The sequence below is a fragment of the Bos indicus x Bos taurus genome, chromosome 23 (assembly GCF_003369695.1).
Source record: "Bos indicus x Bos taurus breed Angus x Brahman F1 hybrid chromosome 23, Bos_hybrid_MaternalHap_v2.0, whole genome shotgun sequence".
NCBI classification, from domain to species: Eukaryota; Metazoa; Chordata; class Mammalia; order Artiodactyla; family Bovidae; genus Bos; species Bos indicus x Bos taurus.
This window is the reverse complement of record NC_040098.1, coordinates 695,032-705,538: the sequence shown is the minus strand read 5'-3', so window position 1 is coordinate 705,538 and position 10,507 is coordinate 695,032. Positions and strand designations below refer to the sequence as shown.

Here is a 10,507-nt window from a genome sequence, read left to right as displayed (position 1 = left end):
TTTTATGGAAAAGTAAGTACAGGCTCCTTTATGTTTGTTTGTTTTTTTCCTGAATTCTGCTTGAAAATTTAACAGTTGCTTTAGTGACTCATCTCTCTTTACCCATTATTTATCACAACTTACCATTATATCTACTACTGGGGGCAGGAATCCCTTAGAAGAAATGGAGTAGCCATCACCATCAACAAAAGAGTTTGAAATGCAGTACTTGGATGCAATCTCAAAAATGACAGAATGATCTCTGTTTGTTTCCAAGGCAAGCCATTCAGTATCATGGTAATCCGAGCCTATGCCTCAACCAGTAACGCTGAAGAAGCTGAGGTTGAACGGTTCTATGAAGCCCTACAAGACCTTTTAGAACTAACACCCCCAAAAGATGTCCTTTTCATTATAGGGGACTGGAATGCAAAAGTAGGAAGTCAAGAAACACCTGGAGTAACAGGCAAATTTGGCCTTGGAATATGGAATGAAGCTGGGCAAAGGCTAATAGAGTTTTGCCAAGAGAACACACCGGTCATAGCAATCACCCTCTTCCAACAACACAAGAGAAGACTCTACACATGGACATCACCAGATGGGCAACACTGAAATCAGATTGATTATATTATTTGCAGTCAAAGAGGGAGAAGCTGTATACAGTCAGCAAAAACAAGACCAGGAGCTGACTGTGGCTCAGATCATGAACTCCTTATTGCCAAATTCAGACTTAAATTGAAGAAAGTAGGGAAAAACACTAGACCATTCAGGTATGACTTAAATCCATTATGATTATACAGTGGAAGTGAGAAATAGATTTAAGGGACTAGATCTTATAGACAGAGTGCCTAATGAACCATGGACAGAGGTTTGTAACATTGTACCAGAGACAGGGATCAAGACCATCTCATGGAAAATAAATGCCAAAAGCAAAATGGCTATCTGGGGAGGCCTTACAAATAGCTGTGAAAAGAAGAGAAGTGAAAAGCAAATGAGAAAAGGAAAGTTATAAGCATCTGAAGGCAGAGTTCCAAAGAATAGCAAGGAGAGATAAGAAATACTTCCTCAGCGATCAATGCAAAGAAATAGAGGAAAACAACAGAATGGGAAAGACTAGAGATCTCTTCAACAAAATTAGAGATACCAAGGTAACATTGCAAGCAAAGATGGGCTCGATAAAGAATAGAAATGGTATGGACCTAACAGAAGCAGAAGATATTAAGAAGAGGTGGCAAGAATACACAGAAGAACTGTACAAAAAAAATCTTCATGACCCAGATAATCATGATAGTGTGATCACTCACCTAGAGCCAGACATCTTGAAATGTGAAGTCAAGTGGGCCTTAGAAAATATCACTATGAACAAAGCTAGTGGAGGTGATGGAATTCTAGTGGAGCTATTTCAAATCCTGAAAGATGATGCTGTGAAAGTGTTGCACTCAAAATGCCAGCAAATTTGGAAAATTCAGCAGTGGCCACAGGACTGGAGAAGGTGTTTTCATTCCAGTCCCAAAGAAAGGAAATGCCAAAGAATGCTCAAACTACCACACAATTGCACTTATCTCACACACTAGTAAAGTAATGCTCAAAATTCTCCAAGCCAGGCTTCACCAATACTTGAACCGTGAACTTCCAGATGTTCAAGCTGGTTTTAGAAAAGGCAGAGGAACCAGAGATCCAATTGCCAACATCTGCTGGATCATCAAAAAAGCAAGGGAGTTCCAGGAAAACATCTATTTCTGCTTTATTGAATATGCCAAAGCCTTTGACTGTGTGGATCACAATAAACTGTGGAAAATTCTGAGAGATGCCTCTTGAGAAACCTATATGCAGGTCAGGAAGCAACAGTTAGAAATGGACATAGAACAACAGACTGGTTCCAAATAGGAAAAGGAGTACGTCAAGGCTATATATTGTCACCGTGCTTATTTAACTTATATGCAGAGTACATCATGAGAAACGCTGGGCTGGGAGAAGCACAATCTGGGATCAAGATTGTTGGGAGAAATATCAATAACCTCAGATATACAGATGAAACCACCCTTATGGAAGAAAGTGAAGAGGAACTGAAAATCCTCTTGATGAAAGTGAAAGAGGAGAGTGAAAAAGTTGGCTTAAGGCTCAACATTCAGAAAACTAAGACCATGGCATCTGGTCCTATCACTTCATGGGAAATAGATGGGGAAACAGTGGAAACAGTGTCAGACTCTATTTTTTGGGGGGCTCTAAAATCACTGCAGATGGTGATTGAAGCCATGAAAGTAAGACGCTTACTCCTTGAAAGGAAAGTTATGACCAACCTAGACAGCATATTCAAAAGCAGAGACATTATTTTGTCAACAAAGGTCCGTCTAGTCAAGGCTCTGTTTTTTCCTGTGGTCATGTATGGATGTGAGAGTTGGACTGTGAAGAAAGCTGAGCACTAAAGAATTGATGCTTTTGAACTGTGGTGTTGGAAAAGACTCTTGAGAGTCCCTTGGACTGCAATGAGATCCAACCAGTCCATCCTAAAGGAGATCAGTCCTGGGTGTACTTTGAAGGCCTGATATTGAAGCTGAAACTCCAGTACTTTGGCCACCTCATGAGAAGAGCTTACTCATTGGAAAAGACCCTAATGCTGGGAGGGATTGGGGGCAGGAGGAGAAGGGGACGACAGAGGATGAGATGGCTGGATGGCATCACCGACTCGATGGACGTGAGTTTGGGTAAACTCCGGGAGTTGGTGATGGACAGGGAGGCCTGGAGTGCTGCAGTTCTTGGGGTTGCAAAGAGTTGGACACAACTGAGTGACTGATCTGATCTGAACTGAACACGTCTAAAAGAAACAGATGTCAGTTTCAGTATTCTACTTAGAAATCTTAATCAAAGTACCTGTTTCTATTTTCCAGTTATTGTAGGTGATGGTATGGCCAGACCTTTCCAGGAAAGAAAACAGTTTCTTTGTAAGCCTTTAATTACAGACTCTTCAAAACCCTTCTAACTGCTATCAGTCTTCTGGCACCAAGCCAATGCCACATGCTTTAAATTTTTGTTAGGGAAGCACCTTTCCCCTTTTCCTCTGATTATCTTTTGCTACATGCATAAGACTACATTTTCTTGACTTAATCATTTTATTTATCCCAAAATTTTGTGGGCCAAGAATTCAAGCAGAGATTGACTGGATATTTCTTCTGCTTCAGATGTCATGGAATGAAGTCACTCTTTGCTATTGAACTGATAACTGGATGGCCCCTAGGATCCAGGACAACTTAATATACATGTGTGGTATCTCAGAAGTGCTGGCTGGAAGGGACCCATGGGGTTTCTCTCCCTATTTATTTAGAGGAAGGTCAGCTAGTTCTCTTCAGTAGAATAGTCAGACTTTTGACATGATAGTCAGGGATCCCACTGGATGACAGTAGATAGTGTCACACCAGTTAAGAACTTATCCCCAAACTAGCTTACTCCTATTTTCACCATCCTCTATTGCTCAAAGCAGTCAGATACACTGCCCAAGGTTGAGGAGGTGGAGAAATTGATGGCATCATGTGATTTGAAAGTGACAAAGTCACATCGTGTTTATAGAACATGGGATGAGTGGTGTTGTATTAATTTTTGAAAAATACAATCATCCACATATCTAAAGGGCATGTTCAGAGATTTTTTTGGGTTTCTTTTGCTTACATTTTTTTCAAATGTGTGCCATTTTCATTTTATGCAAATTACACTATAACTGATTTGGTTACAAGGCAGTTCAATTGACGTAGCTACAAGCCAGGATGACATCTGGAATCCTAAAGCTGAAGAATGAGCTCTAGAAGCATCAGTGAGTTAAAATATTTGGAGTAGACTTCAACAAAAGGCTAACATGATGGGGATGCATGTAGTATCTAATTTAATCTTCACAAGAATACTCTAAAATTAAATGAACAATTTTACATGAGACACTAAGTTTCTGTGAGGTGAAATAGTATGCCCAAAGTCCCATACCTGTTAAATGGGAGAAATAAGATGCTAACTCAGGTTTTTCTTGCTCTAAACCTTTCTTCTTTCCAATCCACTTTTCTTCCTTCTGACACACTGCTGTTCACCCAAAGGGCATAGCATACATTTCACCTCCTGATATCATGTATAACACGGAGGAAGACATCTATTTGGTTACATTTTATAGATTGGCTGGCTAGTGGATGGGACTGGGTCCTACAACTAAAAAGCTAGAGGGAGAATTTCAAAACAAAGCTTGCCAGCACCAGTGTCCTATTGTAGGATATCTCCCCAAAATGGCTGCTATCAACATCTATCTCCCCAAAGTGAGTCCCAACTGCTTCCTCCCTCTCTGGGAGACTCTCTCTAAGATCAGTAAGTAGGTCTGACTCAATCTCCTTTCAAGTTTCTGTCACTTTACTATTTGTAATTCACTGTCTTACAAGAAGTGACTATGACCTCACTTTACCAAAAAGGTCCATCTAGTCAAAGCTATGGTTTTTCCAGTAGTCATATATGGATGTGAGAGTTGGATATAAAGAAAGCTGAGTGCTGAATAACAGATACTTTTGAACCGTGGTGTTGGAGAAGACTCTTGAGAGTCTCTTGGACTGCAAGGATATCCAACTAGTCCATCCTAAAGGAAATCAGTCCTGAATATTCATTGGAAGGACTGATGCTGAAGCTGAAACTCCAGCACTTTGGCCACCTGATGCGAAGAACTGACTCATTGGAGAAGACTCTGATGCGGGGAAATATTGAAGGCGGGAGGAGAAGGAGATGGCAGATGATGAAATGGTTGGATGGCATCACTGATGCATTGGACATGAGTTTGGGTAGGCTCTGGGAGCTGGTGATGGATGTGCTGCAGTCCATAGGGTCACAAAGACTCAGACACGACTGAGGGACTGAACTGAAACCAAATGACCTCACTTACTTTTTTAAAATTGTTTAACTTTATTATAAGAATATGTGATCTCTGTAGGAAGGAACTTTTACATGATTTCCCCAGTATTTTTATTTTACTGTGTCCTCACTGATAGTATAGTTCCTGACATTAAATAGATACATTAAATTTAAAAAATAGATAAATGATCATTACATCTAAATTGGTGATAAAATTGTTTATGAATCTATCCAAACTCCAAGGCAGAATAAATTTAGTATTAAATAAAAGGAAAGAAAAGCTTTCTGTAGGTGGTTAGAAAGTATGTTCCAAATAGGAAAAGGAGTATGTCAAGGCTGTATATTGTCACCCTGCTTATTTAACTTATATGCAGAGTACATCATGAGAAATGCTGGACTGGAAGAAACACAAGCTGGAATCAAGATTGCCAGGAGAAATATCAATAATCTCAGATATGCAGATGACACCACCCTTATGGCAGAAAGTGAAGAGGAACTGAAAAGCCTCTTTTTGAAAGTGAAAGTGGAGAGTGAAAAAGTTGGCCTAAAGCTCAACATTCAGAAAATGAAGATCATGGCATCTGGTCCCATCACTTCATGGGAAATAGATGGGGAAACAGTGGAAACACTGTCAGACTTTATTTTTTTGGCTCCAAAATCATGGCAAATGGTGACTGCAGCCATGAAATTAAAAGACGCTTACTCCTTGAAAGGAAAGTTATGACCAACCTAGATAGCATATTCAAAAGCAGAGACATTACTTTGCCAACAAAGGTGCATCTAGTCAAGGCTATGGTTTTTCCTGTGGTCATGTATGGTTGTGAGAGTTGGACTGTGAAGAAGGCTGAGTGCCAAAGAATTGATGCTTTTGAAGTGTGGTGTTGGAGAAGACTCTTGAGAGCCTCTTGGACTGCAAGGAGATCCAACCAGTCCATTCTGAAGGAGATCAGCCCTGGGATTTCTTTGGAAAGAATGATGGTAAAGCTGAAACTCCAGTACTTTGGCCACCTCATGCGAAGAGTTGACTCATTGGAAAAGACTCTGATGCTGGGAGGGATTGGGGGCAGGAGGAGAAGGGGACGACAGAGGATGAGATGGCTGGATGGCATCACTGACTTGATAGACGTGAGTCTGGGTGAACTCCGGGAGTTGGTGAGGGACAGGGAGGCCTGGCGTGCTGAGATTCATGGGGTCGCAAAGAGTGGACATGACTGAGCGACTGAACTGAACTGAACTGAACTGAGAAAGCATGTTTCTAAACAGTCTAAGTGGAGCAGAATAATTGGGCTGATCTTTTATTCTAAGTTCCAATAACTTCAAAATGATTCTAAAACTATTTTTTCCTTCATGTTATGCTTTATGATCCTGTCTACATGATTTGCCCCAACAGTATATTTACAAGTACATATACTTTTAAAACTTTGTGGAAAATCCAAGTGAATTTAATTAAGCATAAGTCAGTCTTGGATAATTCCAATTCTAAGACTCAATACAAGAAAAAAATAAAAAAGATTCAAGCATAAATGTGGTTAAAAGGGATAAAATGTCCTGATCTTTGCCCATATCAGGAAAAGTATCTTATCCTTATAAGAACTGATATAAAAATTTTAGGAGGTCCTTGGTTAGGCTTAAAGCATTGCATACAAAACACACAAATATTTCTCATGTCTCAAGTCAGGTAGTCTGGATGATCTAATGAAAATGGCTGAATAATTGGATGGTATTTTTCTATCTTGAAATTAGTAGGAAAAGAAGTAACTAGTGACACTTTTCCTGCAAATGGTTAGTTGCTCTTCCTGTTTTAAAAGAACATTTATTTGTCTTTGATAAATTATCCCAACCTAGAAAATTGTGTGTATATTTTGTGTGTGTGTGTGTGTGTGTACATGCAGCATGGAATTTCATTTAAAAATTTACAGTGCAAATAAAAACAATCTTCTTTTTTTTAACATCTTTATTTTTTTATTTTTTTTATTTTATTTTATTTTTAAACTTTACAGTCTGAATAATCAGAAAATTCCATGAATAAAATGGACAATGGAATGAAGTAAAAATCAACCTCAAATAATAATGTGGTATTTTGCCATCTAGCATCTAACTTGATAAAAGAGGTATTTCAGGTCCTATGAGTGAGTTAAAAATAAAGTAAGAAGGTAAGACTAAAGAACTAGTGGGAAGTGGGCTTCCCCATTGTGGGGCTTTATTATGTAAGAAACTAAATTACTCTGAAATAAACTTAGATTCAATTCTAGCTTTATTACTTAAGAAAGTGCAATCTTTGGAAAATTAGATGTTCTGAGCCTTAGTTTCTTCAACTGAAATGGGGACTACATATCTGGTTACTGTAAATTTTCACGTGACATATTGAATTGTGGGGGCATGTTCGCAGTCCCCTGTAGGGGTTTTAAGAAGTGGATGATATAATCAGAACAAGATCTAAAGAGGATTATATGAGCTTCTTCAAGAAAACAGTTTTCTGGAGGCCAGAATAAAAGTGGAAGGATGTAGGCAGGAGGCTGTTTCAGTGAGCCAGGAAGAAAACCTGTTGGGGAGTAAGTCTAGTAGGGAATGATCAAATTTGTGACATACTTTGGAAGTGAGACAACATGATTAAAATCATCAATAAACAATCTGAGAGTAATAAATCAGTGAAGAACACTCTGAGGTGTGTTGTTGTTGTTGTTGTTGTTGTTGTTGTTGTTTTCTCAGCAATTAAAAGGAAGGTAGTACCATTTAATGTCTTATATTGTGGAAATTTTAAAATTTATTTTTTATACTAGGTTGATATCCAGTTGTAGATGTCCTAAACTGGAGATGCTGCCTACACAGATTTGGAAATAAGAGGGCAGATAGGTGCTTGAGATACAAAGTTAATTTGCTTCAGCATGTATTGGTCAGGAAAAGGAGGAATATCTAACTAAAGACGCTAAAGAGTCTCTATGTGGTTTGAGAAAATTCAGGATGGTAATGTTTTATTTATTTGAGCTACTCACAATAAATATGTAAATGAGTTAAAGTGGTCTCAATATTATACATTTGTGACTTTATATATGGTATACCTTTTTAAGGAGTTCCCTTTTCATCTTCTCCTCTTGTTTCAATTTTCCTTTAAAATTCACCTAATGTATTTGCTTCCTTTGGGAAACATTTTCCAATTTCAGTTTAATTAATGTATTCCTATTCTGTTACACTTAGCTTGTGTGAATGTATACTCTTATAATGGTACTTATTATGTGGGTCTGGAATTTTCTGGTTCTGAGGGTAGGGAGCTATGCCTTATTCTACTTGGTAATCACAATATCTATATACTCCAACATATTCTTTTAATTGAATGGATGAAGAAATGAAATTTCTAATGCATTAGGTTTTCCCAAGTGGCTCAGTGCGTAAAGAATCCAACTACAATGCAGGAGATGCAGGCAGACACAAGTTCAATCCCCAGGTTAGGAAGATCCCTGGAGAAGGAAATGGCAACCCACTCCAGTGTTCTGTACCAGAGAATCCCATGGACAGAGGAGTCTGATGGGCAACAGTCCATAGGGTCACAAAGAGTTGCACATGGCTAAAGTGACAGCATGCAGAAATGCAATAATGCATTAATTTTTTTTCTCCTTGTTTTACAGGTAAACTTCTAATAGGTTAACTCAGCTCCTGTTCAGACTAGATGGAACCAAGGAATCCTCCTGGGCCTCACACAGAATCCAAAGAAGTGAAAATTTCTTTTTGTTTGTTCTTGTTCCTCTACATTTTGATGGTTGTGGGAAATCTGCTCATCATCACGACTATAGTAGGCAGTAAGACCCTGAACTCACCAGTGTACTTTTTCTTGCTTGTTTATCATTTACAGATTTAGTTTTTTGCTCTTCTATTTCCCCCAGATTTATTTCAGACTTGTTCTTTGGGAATAATACCATATCTTTCCAATCCTGTATTATCCAGTTGTTTACAGAGCACTTTTTTTGGTATATCAGAGATCATCCTTCTGCTAGTGATGGCCCATGACTGCTATGTGGCCATCTGTAAGCCATTGCATTATTTTGTGATCATGAGGCAGAGGGTGTGTATTTTACTGCTGGTGGTGTCCTGTGTTGGAGATTTTATGCACTCAGTAATTCAACTTGGCACTGTCTATGGGCTCCCATTCTATGGCCCCAATGTCATTGATCACTTTATGTGTGACATGTTCCCTTTACTAAAACTCATCTGTATTGACACCTATGTCATTGGCATTTTGGTTGTGGCCAATGGAGAACTGATCTGCTCTATAGTGTTTCTGCTCCTACTCATCTCCTATGGAGTCATCCTGCACTCTCTGAAGAACTTGAGTCAGGAAGGGAGGCGGAAAGCCCTCCAGACATGTGGTTCCCACATCACTCTGGTTGTCTGCTTCTTTGTTCCCTGTATTTTCATGTATACAAGACCTGCTAAAACCTTCCCCATTGACAAATAATTGAGTGTGTTTTATTCAGTCATAACTCCCATGCTGAACCTGTTAATTTACAGTCTAAGAAATTCTAAGATGTCTAATGCTGTGAAGAAACTCTGCAGAAAAAAAAATCATATAAAGTGGTAAAACCAATATGACTAAGCTAATTTAGCATTAGAGCCAATCTTCTTGGATTATAGAAGTTTCCAAAGTGATACAAACTTCTTTTTCTTTAAAGGAGTTATGATATTTACAATTAAAGAATGGACTGTAAATTTACTCTGCTATTAACAGGTTTGTTTTTTTTTTAGACTGTAAACTTTATAATGTCTGGTTTGGCTCTGCATCTAGAGAAGTAGCATGCATTTACAATAAACAGTCAATAAATCATATGCAATAAATTAGTCTATGGAATTTATATATATTTCCACTAATTTTTACTTAACTTCTGCTTTTACTTTTATTATTTTATCATTCTTAGTGTTATTGTTTGTCAGCAGTCTTGTATTTTTATGTTCATTTTTTTATTTTGCTAGATAAAATATTTAATATTATGTAGACTATCCTTTTCAATCAATTTCATTTGTGTTAAAATGACATTTTAATGAAATCAGTTCAGTTCAGCTCATTTCAGTCCCTCAGTCCTGTCTGACTCTTTGCATCCCCATGGACTAGAGCACACCAGGCTCTCCTGTTCATCACCAACTCCCGGAGTTTACCCAAACTCATGTCCATTGAGTTGGTGATTCCATCCAACCATTTCATCCTCTGTCATCCCCTTCTCCTCCTGCCTCCAATCTTTCCCAGCATAGAGTCTTTTTCAAAATGAGTCAGCTTTTCTCATCAGGTGGCCAAAGTATTGGAGTTTCAGCTTCAGCATCAGTCCTTCCAATGAATATTAAGTACTGATTTCCTTTAGGACTGACTGACTGGTATCCTTGCAGTCCAAGGGACTCTCAAGAGTCTTTTCCAACACCATAGTCCAAAAGCATCAATTTTTCAGTGCTCAGCTTTCTTTATGGTCCAACTCTCACATCCATACATGACTACTGGAAAAATTATAGCTTTGACTAGATATACCTTTGTTGTTATGCTGTCTATGTTGGTCATAGCTTTTCTTCCAAGGAGCTAGCATCTCTTGATTTTATGACTGTAGTCACCATCTGCAATGATTTTGGAGACCAAGAGAATAAAGTCTATTACTGTTTCTGTTGTTTCCCCATCTATTTGTCATGA

The 10,507-nt window shown here is 38.4% G+C and overlaps 1 pseudogene; it reads left to right on the top strand.

Annotated features, from left to right (window-relative positions):
• Window positions 1–4,235: 4,235 nt before the first annotated feature.
• Window positions 4,236–9,418, top strand: LOC113882259 (annotated as a pseudogene).
• Window positions 9,419–10,507: the final 1,089 nt, after the last annotated feature.